We start from the raw sequence: 10545 nt of genomic DNA, 5'->3' as shown, positions 1-10545 counted from the left end.
CCACTACAAAACCTAGCCAAATACCTAGCAAAGCAGCTACAGCCCCATGCTGAAGCAGCAGCTTCACATGTACAAAACTCATACCACCTCTTGGAAATGATCAAAGATCTACACGTGGAACAAGAAGATCTGCTTGTAAGATTCGACGTGGTTTCACTATTCACTCAAGTCCCGATAAAAGAAACCCTACAAATCATCAAAAATAAATACCAGCCACCCAAACACCTCATGGAACTAACAGAACACTGCTTAACCAACACATATTTCATATACAAAGGACAAAGATACAAGCAAATTGAAGGAGCCCCTATGGGATCACCACTGTCACCCGTCATTGCAAACCTGTTCATGGAAGAATTCTAATCCAGACCCCTAGCCAATGCCACCCACAAACCCAAACTATGGTTAAGATACACCGATGACACATTTGTGATTTGGCCCCATGGAAAAGGAAACCTAAACAATTTCATAACACACCTAAACAGCACACACCCCAAAATCAAATTCACCATGGAAATGGAAACAAACAAACAACTACCATTCCTAGATGTACTAATCTACAAAAAAAACAGATGGCACACTAGGACACACCATATACCAGAAGAAAACACACACCAACCGCTACCTCAATGCCCAATCCCACCACCACCCAGCACAGATAAACTCTGTGGCCAAAACACTAATTGCCAGAACCAAATGCCTGGCAGACAATACACACATAAAGACTGAACTATGCACCCTGACTAAAGTACTAACAGCCAACGGCCTCCAGAAAAGCAAAATCACTGGCCTGATCCACAAAAACACACTGAGACATAATGGAGACCTAGAAGATGAACAGACCTATGGAACAGCTGTCCTGCCCTACATAAGAGGTACTACAGACAAAATCAGTAAGATACTACACAGGCATCACATCAAGACTGCCTTCAAAACAGACAGGAAAATAGCAGCCATCCCAAGAAACTCCAAAGATAAAATTGACCTGGAAAACCAAGGCATATATGAAGTCCCCTGCGTATCATTCCCTGCCACGTACATTGGACAGACCAATAGAAGAATAAGTACCCGCCTGGATGAACACAAAAATGCAGTAAAAAAGCTGGAACACACTTCCTCACTAGTCCAACACATGAAAGCCACAGGTCACAGCATTGACTTCAATGGCACCAAAACCCTAGCCACTATAGAAAACCCTAGCCACAGAATCATCAGAGAAGCCATAGAGATTGAAAAAAGACCAGAAAGCATGAATAGAAGAGAAGATTCCACCAGGCTGTCAATCATTTGGAAGCCTGCACTCACAAACAAAAAAATCTCCACACCACAAGCCAGGCAAACACCTGGGCACAAACAGACCCCCCCCCCTGATACCTCCAGCTCAAACACACCCCAACCAGGCACCCAGATGAAACTTAGCTTCCTAATAAAGGATAGCCATCCATTTACTCGGAGCCAAGCCGCACTAAAAGCCTCCAATACAGGAAACACAATGTTGGCAGCCAATCAAGACAAAAAAATGCTACAAAACAGACAGAAGATATTAGAAACACCAATCAAGCAGAACACAGCAAACTCCAAGACCAATAAACACAGACCAAGACTCCCAACCAATCAGGATGAAGAAAAAACCATTCTAACACAGCAGTAGACTAGCACCAAATTTAAAACAGAAATGGCTATGAAAGCCTGACTCATGAACACAATACAGAAGCCTGATGATGGCAGATGGGATTCTGCCGAAATATCGCTACAACTTTAAAAACACAACTATAATGATGTGGGAAAAAACCTGAACAGTGCTGAATGCCGTACATATAAATACCCATGAAAACTTAAGAATATATATATATATATATATATATATATATATATATATATATATATATATATATGTATGTATGTATGTATGTATGTATGTATGTATGTATGTATGTATGTATGTATGTATGTATGTATGGTGTTCGGCTTGGTTCGGGTATTTTCCCACGTCATTGTAGTTCTTTTAAAGTTGTAGCAACGCTTTCAGCAGAATCTCATCTGCCATCATCAGGCTTCTGTATTGTGTCCGTCTGTGGGTCAGACTTTTACAGTGGTTTCAGATTTAAATTTGGGGCAGCCTATTGCTGTGCCAGAATGGTTTTTTCTTCATCCTGATGAAGAAAAAGTCTGACCCACAGACGGACACAATACAGAAGCCTGATGATGGCAGATGAGATTCTGCTGAAACGTTGCTACAACTTTAAAAGAACTACAATGACGTGGGAAAATACCCGAACCAAGCCGAACACCATACATGTAAGTACCGCGAAAACTTAAGAATATATATATATATATATATATATATATATATATATATATATATATATATATATATATATATATATATATATATACATACATACATACATACATACATACATACATACATACATACATACATATATATATATATATATATATATATATATATATATATATATATATATATATATAATATCTTTTTCTTGTGAACATTTCCTAAATGTATCTGGTTAAAATTTGACATGGATTTTAATAATCATCACTGAAAATTCCATCACATGATATCTAGACATAAGAAACATAGCTGGTAATTAGTTCAAGAATCCTTTCACAGGTTTATTTAAATTTATTAAAAGCTATTAAAATAGTTTTTTTGTAGATTTCATCTGACCCTACTGAAGAACAAAAACAAGCTTCTTCATTTTGGTTTAGTTTTTTTAACCTATTTTCAAAAAGCTTGAATTCCATCTGTCTTTATTTCCATGATCAGAATAAAACAGTAACAGTCAATCAAAAAAAGACATACAAAGCAGAAAACATCATTTCAAGTGATTTCCTATTAGTATAAAATATTGGAGCAAGACATTATTAATAGATAAACTATAAGCCTAAAACTATGTATATTGTATTATTTAAAACTAAAATAAAACTAGAGAATCATTTAAAGAACATAGCATCAGTAACATTAAAATTCTAAAACTGAAACTGTATAGCATAAATTTCTTTGGCAGGATGTATGCAGCAACAGAATCTTTTGCTTCCATCCATCAGTGGTTATGTTTCAGCCTTTGAGCAAATAAGAAACAACAAATATCAACTTTTTCCTAATTTTGGAAGCAGTGTATAGCTGAACTCAGTGACATCCAAAAATGGACCCAGGCTGAACACAAATGGAAGGAAAGCTGAACAGTAAAAAACCTCAAAATATACAAATATACCCACAAATAATATAATATTAAATAAATTATGAAATAATGAAATTAAAAACAACATTTAAAAACTAGATTAATTAATGAAATGTAAGGAGTTGATGTTAGAAGCAATGTGAGTCCCAGCATAAGTTGCTGTGTGAAACACCAAATGAATTGTTTCTGGGCTCTGGGAATAAGCTTGCCATAAGTATCTAATTAGCCACTATGTGAAATTAGAAATTGACCTATATTTTCTTCAGGGTTGGCGTACTACGCATTCATTCAATTAAACAATGTTATCTATTGGGACCCCAGAAATGCACCTTCGCAACAGCAGTGCCTGCCCTCTAGAATAAGGTTCCCCTGGGATCTGGAGGGCCCCACTCTACTATTATCTAAAAGAGTCATGAAAAATCTGGCTTCCACTTAGGCCTTTGGCAAGAGAGAATGAAAGGTCTTGTTTCACTCCATCTGGTCTGTCATGCTTGCCATTTTTTTCCTTTATCTTTTATTTGAGTTGATTATAATTTATCTGTTTGAGGATGTTGTATTTGTTCATGAAGACAGCCCTCACGCCACGTTGCTCCGACAGGAGCTTGTAAGGGGCTGTTGCTCGCAGAGCCGAACCGAGGAAGGTACGCTCCTTCGTCAACAGGTAAGCCCTAATCAAGGTGGAGATCGCCTGTCCTTGTGCCATGGCAGAGTACCAACCTGGATCCAAAGACTTAAACCCTTCTCCTAGCTTCCGGGTTACCATGATTGGCCAGCCACCCTTTTCATCCTGGTTCCTCACCAGCCAATCACTGGCAGCGAAAAAGGCTGCCATGTGGGCAGTGGTTGAAATTGTGATGTTGTCGATGAAGCCCTTCCCCTTCACGGTCAGCCTCACCACTCTTTTGGGCATAATTTTGGTCTGTTTGACCACTTTTGTGTTAGAGAGTCCCACACCCTTTCTTAAATCGGTGACAAGATCTCGTGTGATTGTGCTCCAACTGGTCCTGGCCCCGATTCCATAGAAAATGTCTTTGTCCTTAAAAGCAATCAGCTGAGAATTGGAGACGTAGTGCACTGTAAACAGCTGGTTCTTCTCGGTCGTCTCAAGAGCCACTGAAACGCTCCCATTCGTTAATAATTTAAGGTCAAAGGAAATGACAAAGTCCTTTGTGTTCCCCAGCTGGAGAGACGCTCCCTCGGAGTTCTCAGGAACAACAAACTGCTTGACATTTGTGAATCTGGATTTGTCCAGCAACGTGGTGACAAAACAGCCTTTGGGAACCGTCCATTTGCCTGGTGGGCTGCCCTGCTCCCTCTCTTCCGCCGTTTCATACGTTTCAACGTGGGGAGGTTTCTCCGTCAGATTCTTGCTGTAATGGCTGAGCCCGTATTGCGCAATCTGGATGGGATAAAAGTAGCCTTGAGGCCCCCACTGCGTGGAAAGCGGCACACCTTCAACGCCGCTGATGCACTTCACTCTGTCCCGGACTTCCACATTATAGCCCTCAAATGACATAAAAACGCCATCTGGATGGTAGGGGGCTCTCTGGGTGTACACTTTGGAGTAACTATGGGAGAACTCAAACCGGTCGTAGCCATCATATTGGGCAATTTTCCCGTAGACCTCAAAGTACTTCTCCACCCAGGAGAAAGGCAGAAAGATCTCATTCCCTTCCCTTCGGCCTTTAATAGTGTGCTCATCGTTGATCAGACAATCAATGTCTTCATATTTCAGCCCTAAGATTTTGTTCCCATGGAAGCCCCCGACAATGGGGGGAGCCTTCTGCTGCTCCTGGGGCGATGCTTCCTCACTCTGCGGCTTAGCTGCTCTGTTCACACACTGGCTGGGACACAACAGAGGAATTGTTGTGAGTCATTGAATCATTGAAATTCTGGCCGCATACACATTTAAGATGATGATGATGATATCCAGCAGGGTTCATCTTTTGTGTGCAAATATTCTGATTCTTATTTTGACAATAATCTTGAGGAACTTGTGCAAAACTTCTTGAAATGATTCTTGTGGGAGCTCTAGGGAATCACTGTAATTTTCTTTTATTTATTCATTAGAATAAATAAACATACATATTCTTTCCTCCTCCTCTTCTTCCTCACAATAACAACCTTGTTAGGTGGGTTGGGTTAAGAGAGAATAATTGATCCAAAGTCACCCAGCTGACTTACATGCCTAAGGCAGGACTAGAACTCACAGTCTATTGCCAGCCCAACTCTTTAACCAAATGGACTCTTTGTTCATCTGCCATTAACACAGAATCAGTAATAGACCATATTATCTAACACAACAAAATCAGCTTCAAACCCACCAGCATCTGAATGCATCTTGGCATGTTTTGCTCTTAAAGACAAAATCAAGTTCATTAATTTGACATAATTATTTTGTTTTTGTTTTTTTAAATTAAAAATTGGTGTAATTATGAAATCGAGTAGCATATCTGTGCTGTATAATTCTAAAACAATTGAAGCCAAGTATTTAGAATAGTTATTTTAACTATGTCCTGCAGGTGAATTTGGAAATAATTGGTAAGAAGGTAGCTTAATGCAAAACATTGAACAGTGTGGTTTGACCTCCTATATTTGGTAGCTCATAGCTAATAACGTAAGGAACACTGGGGTCCATAAATCAATATAAATTATGCAAACTGGATAAAAATCTAGTGAAATAAACCAAGAATAAAAAAATATTCCTCATATAATCCCAATAACTACTATTGTGTTATCATTATACTTCTAAGTAACAATTCCTGGATAGAAATCTGGAGATCTTTACTGTTAATTTGCTTGCAAAAAAGACAGCTCACAATCTGGTATTCTCTCTGCCCAAAATCCTGTCATACTCCATTATCTCACTTTCTCAGAGGCACAGAAATGATGGGAAAAAGGGAGGCATGATGCCAAACAAGATATTATGAAATGGTATCATTGAGGAACTAAACCTTCTCCTCTCTGACATTAGTTAAAAAACAACCTCTATTGATTATTGGTAATGACCTTTATGCCAATACAGTTCCTTTCTTTCTGATATAAAGTAGTTCTTCTATTACAGATCTTCTACTAGGGACTATACTAATAATAAATCTTGGCAATTTTTAAAAATGGATTGGTCTTTGCTAGATGGAATATATATTAGAATTTGAGAACAGTTGGTCCATTTAAAGAACCCAACTGCAGCTTTAGAAGCGATCCAATCATTTCTGAAACAGTGAAGCGAATCATAAGACATTGTAGGTATTGTATAAAGAAACTAAATTTTTTTCCCTTTAGATAAAAACAGTGTTGATAAGTGTGAGAAACTGGACAATAAGATGTTATTTAAGTGAATGATACAACTAAGGATTTATCCGTCCTCCATTTATACAGTTTCGGCTTATCAAACTTTAAAAATGCTGTGATTTCTCATGACTGATGACATGATTGAGTTGCATGAGCCACTGTTTCTGAAGGCATATTGATTCCAATATTGTTCTTTCCTCCATTTTGACCAAAGGATTTTACATAACAGTGGACTTTTCACCTTGTTTTTCTTATAACTGTCATGCCACAACTGACCCCACTAATATAATCCCAGATGAACAGATCAAAACTGAAGCTTGATCCAGATTTTGAATGCATTCTTCTCTGTTCCAGAAAGCAATAATCTGTTCCAAATTATCCCACTCCAATTGGCAGAGCAACTTGAGAAATACATCAGTTGAGAGGCTGTCTACTAGTTGAGTTATCTCAGCAGCAAAAATATTGCAAAGCAACATTCTGTATTGAGAAGTAAAAAAATGGAATAAAAGAAGAAACAATATGGAACATAACAGCAGGAAATATTAATTCAATAAAAGGAGAAAGTTAACTATATTCCTTCCCCCAGTCATCTAATATTAAAACTAAAAGTATAATTCCATTTGTTCTATGGATATCCTATATCATCAGGATATTCCATTTGGAAACTAAAATTCTTTTGGAAAAAGCAGGGGTTAAGGGAGAAAATTGCTGATTTCTTTTTTAAAAAGATGAGCTTTAATTGATATCTTTATTCTCTGGGCTCCATGTGGATACTGCAGGCATTCCAACAGAGATTAAAATTTGGACTATAATATAGTCTAGCAAGAAAAGCACACCAAAGTTTAACTAGGATAGTCCAGGTGTATTCTGGGGAGCTAAAGATGGAAATGATTCTCATTAATGTGCATTTTTTTGTGACCAGCTGTCTTCTGAAGGTCATTTTTTGACCATGCATGACAAGTGTGTACTTTAATGCAAAAAGAACAAGAAGTCATAATTAGAGTGTAGTAATGCCAAAGTTCATAGAGATGGCAAAGGGAATTTCCTTGAAGGATGAAAGAACAACTGCTACAATAAAATAAAACAGACTTGCACCCAGAGCAAGAAGATAAATGAGTAAATGTCTTAGAGAAGCCCTTTTTTAATTCTCAATTAAATGGAAAGAAGGGAAAGAACATTCAGATTTACAGACTTACACAACTTATAGACCAGTGGTGGTACAGTGGTTAGAATGCAGTATTGCAGACTAATTCAGCTGACTGCCAAGACTTCAATCCTCACTGGCTCACAGTTGACTCAGCCTTCCACCTTTCTAAGGTTGGTAAAATGAGGACCCAGATTGTTGGGAGCAATATGCTGATTGACTTTGTAAATCATTTAGAAAGGGCTGTAAAGCACTGTGAAGTGGTATATAAGTCTAAGTGTTATTGCTATTGCTACAAAATTCAGCTATGATAGCTTTAAATAAACTAGCACTGACTTACATGACAGTAGATTCCTTATCTGATCTACAGTAAAGAGTATCAATACATAACTTCCAGTATATAAAATGGGAATGGTGTGTAATGTAATGCACAATTAATTTAAATGGAGGGTGATGCATGGTTTTTGAGGTTTATGCTAATTTTAATGGAGATTGCCAGAACAAAGAACTACACAGGTCCCTGACAAAACCCCATGATTAGTGTAATTTAATATATTAAATATTAGATATTCACATGTAATGAATCAAATGTAGCCTCCGTTTACAGCATCATAGGGGAGAAGAATCAAACAGTTATGTGTCTGTGTGAATATGCAGAAACACACACACAGATTCCCTTTTTTTCTCCTCTTTAGATTATCAGTTCTAGTTCTGTCAATGCAGACAATTAAAAAAAATACCAGTCTGATCTATAGTATGATATATGCCAGTGACTATGACCTGCTTTAATAAAAATAGAGAAGAGGTACAGGGGTGAGATTCAAAATTTTTAACAACCGGTTCTGTGGGCATGGCTTAGGTTGTAGGTGTGGCTTGTGGTCATGTGACTGTGTGGACATGGCTTGGTGGTCATGTTATTGGTTGGGCGTGGCCAATTCAACATCACTCACATCGAGGCACGCATCTCCTCGCCTGGCCTCTCATGACTGTGGGGATGCTGCAACAGTCGTAAGTGTGAAAAATGGTCATAAGTCACTTTTTTCAGTGCCATTGTAATTTTAAATGGTCACTGCACACAAGCAAAGTACCAGCAAAGGAGGGGAAAAAAACTCCAGAGACGTTCCTGAGACAGGAAGTCTAGTCCTACCAAGAATGTAATAAGGGTTAATGGAGAGGCAGTTTCTGTAAGCAACACCAGAATGTTTCCTTCCTGCCTTCCTTACAGGATTAGGCCAGTAATTTCTTCTAACAACCGGTTCTCTGAACTGCTTAGGATATTGACAACCGGTTCTAGCGAATAGGTGCAAACTGGTAGAATCCCACCCCTGAAGAGGTAATATCTTACAAATTAACTGTGGGAAAGTTTTCTCTAATTGCCCTGGAAATTGATAGAGATTAGACTTTGTGTTCTGCTTAACAAAAGCAGTATATTCTCCATGGACAAAGAGAGACAGAGAGAAATACTGTATTCCTCTTTCAGTCATTCACATACAGTACCTAAAGTGGATAATATAATAATATTAATAATAAAAGTGGGACAGAGTTAATGTATGAAAATAAATGTCTGGTTTTTTTAAGCATCATAGTTTGAAAATTCAGAAATTTCAAATGTTGTTCTTCTCATGAAAGTTAGATGTTCATTATCTAGAGCTGATAATAAAATGCATCTTGCTAAGGCCAAATACCCTTACTGATGAAAAATGTTGGCTTAAGCTTATCTCCATAAAGAGTAGCAACTATTTACTACCTACTATAAGATTTTCAGAGCTAAAACAATTACACCGGTGTTGTGTAGTTCATAGATTTGTATTTGTGAGAATACAAAAAAAAAACAACCCTGAAAATGATCACCCAAATTCCTTAGAACATCTAAATTCTCAGTTCTCAGTTACTCATAATGAGTATAGATAAAACAAAAGCTAAAAGCATTGGATGTTAATGATTAAAAGGACATAGGTTTCCCCAACCTGTCCACATATATGAGAGATTAGTATTTTTACAAACTATCTCTGCAGACTGTCTGACAAATACCACTTACTATAAGCTTTGGACATCTTTCTCTTATCTAGCAATAGCAATAGCACTTAACCTCATATACTGCTTCATAGTGTTTCACAGCCCTTCTTAAGTAGTTTACAAAGTCAGCATATCGCCCCCAGAAATCAGGGTCCTGATTTTACTGACCTCAGAAGCATGGAAGCTAAGTCAACCTTGAGCCATTTATTACTGAACTACTGGCAGTTGGTAGAATTAGCCTGAAATACTACACTCTAACCACTGTCATCAGGGCTCTAGCCAGATCTCATGTTATGACAGAAATGGTATCATTAAATTCTGAGAGCAGACTAAATATGCCCATGTAGATTGAAGGAAATGGAAACAATAAGCTACATTCAATTTAGTTATCTATTTTATGTAGGGATTTGAAATGATTTAATACAACTGCAGATTGCTACAAATCTAGTGTGATGACCTGAGATGTGGCAGAAAGGCAACACAGTCACATAAGTAAGAAATACCTCCAACTTTTAATACCTCCAACTTTGCCCCCAATGCCCAGTTACCTTCGGCTGGAGAAAAAACTCTCCAAAGAACAGTCTTTAAGTGGAGGAAATTCAGTACAAAAACAAAGTACATGTAAACTGTAAATAAAAATCCACACAAGCTGGGAGGAACTTCCGGTTTGTCGGCTTTGCCAGCGGCAGGGATTCGCGATCCTGCGCGATCCCTGCGGCGCTAGCCATCTTGGTGCCTCCGATCCTGACGGATCTGGAGGCTAAGGTTGCCCCGCAGAGGCAGCCGAAGATAGGGGGGATCCGGAGAGGGGTTTGGGGGTGTTGCAGACCCCCTCCCCAGCCAGCTAAACCCCCTTTTCTCAAGGCGGTCAAGCGGCGGTCTGTA

The 10545-nt window shown here is 38.3% G+C and overlaps 1 pseudogene across 1 annotated transcript; it reads right to left on the bottom strand.

Annotated features, from left to right (window-relative positions):
• Positions 1–3723: 3723 nt before the first annotated feature.
• LOC148130417 (D-glucuronyl C5-epimerase pseudogene) lies at positions 3724–6069 on the bottom strand (annotated as a pseudogene). Its single transcript, XR_015749940.1, has 2 exons — positions 6065–6069; positions 3724–5053 (listed from the first exon to the last, which is right to left on the bottom strand). The product of XR_015749940.1 is annotated as a D-glucuronyl C5-epimerase pseudogene (transcript).
• Between the last annotated feature and the right edge of the window lie 4476 nt (positions 6070–10545).

The sequence above is a fragment of the Notechis scutatus genome, chromosome 5 (genome assembly GCF_049901735.1).
Source record: "Notechis scutatus isolate UNSWTSFEM ecotype Mainland chromosome 5, rNotScu1.2, whole genome shotgun sequence".
In the NCBI taxonomy this organism is placed as follows: domain Eukaryota; kingdom Metazoa; phylum Chordata; class Lepidosauria; order Squamata; family Elapidae; genus Notechis; species Notechis scutatus.
Note: the sequence above shows the minus strand (reverse complement) of the source record. Positions and strands in the feature narration are given on the sequence as shown.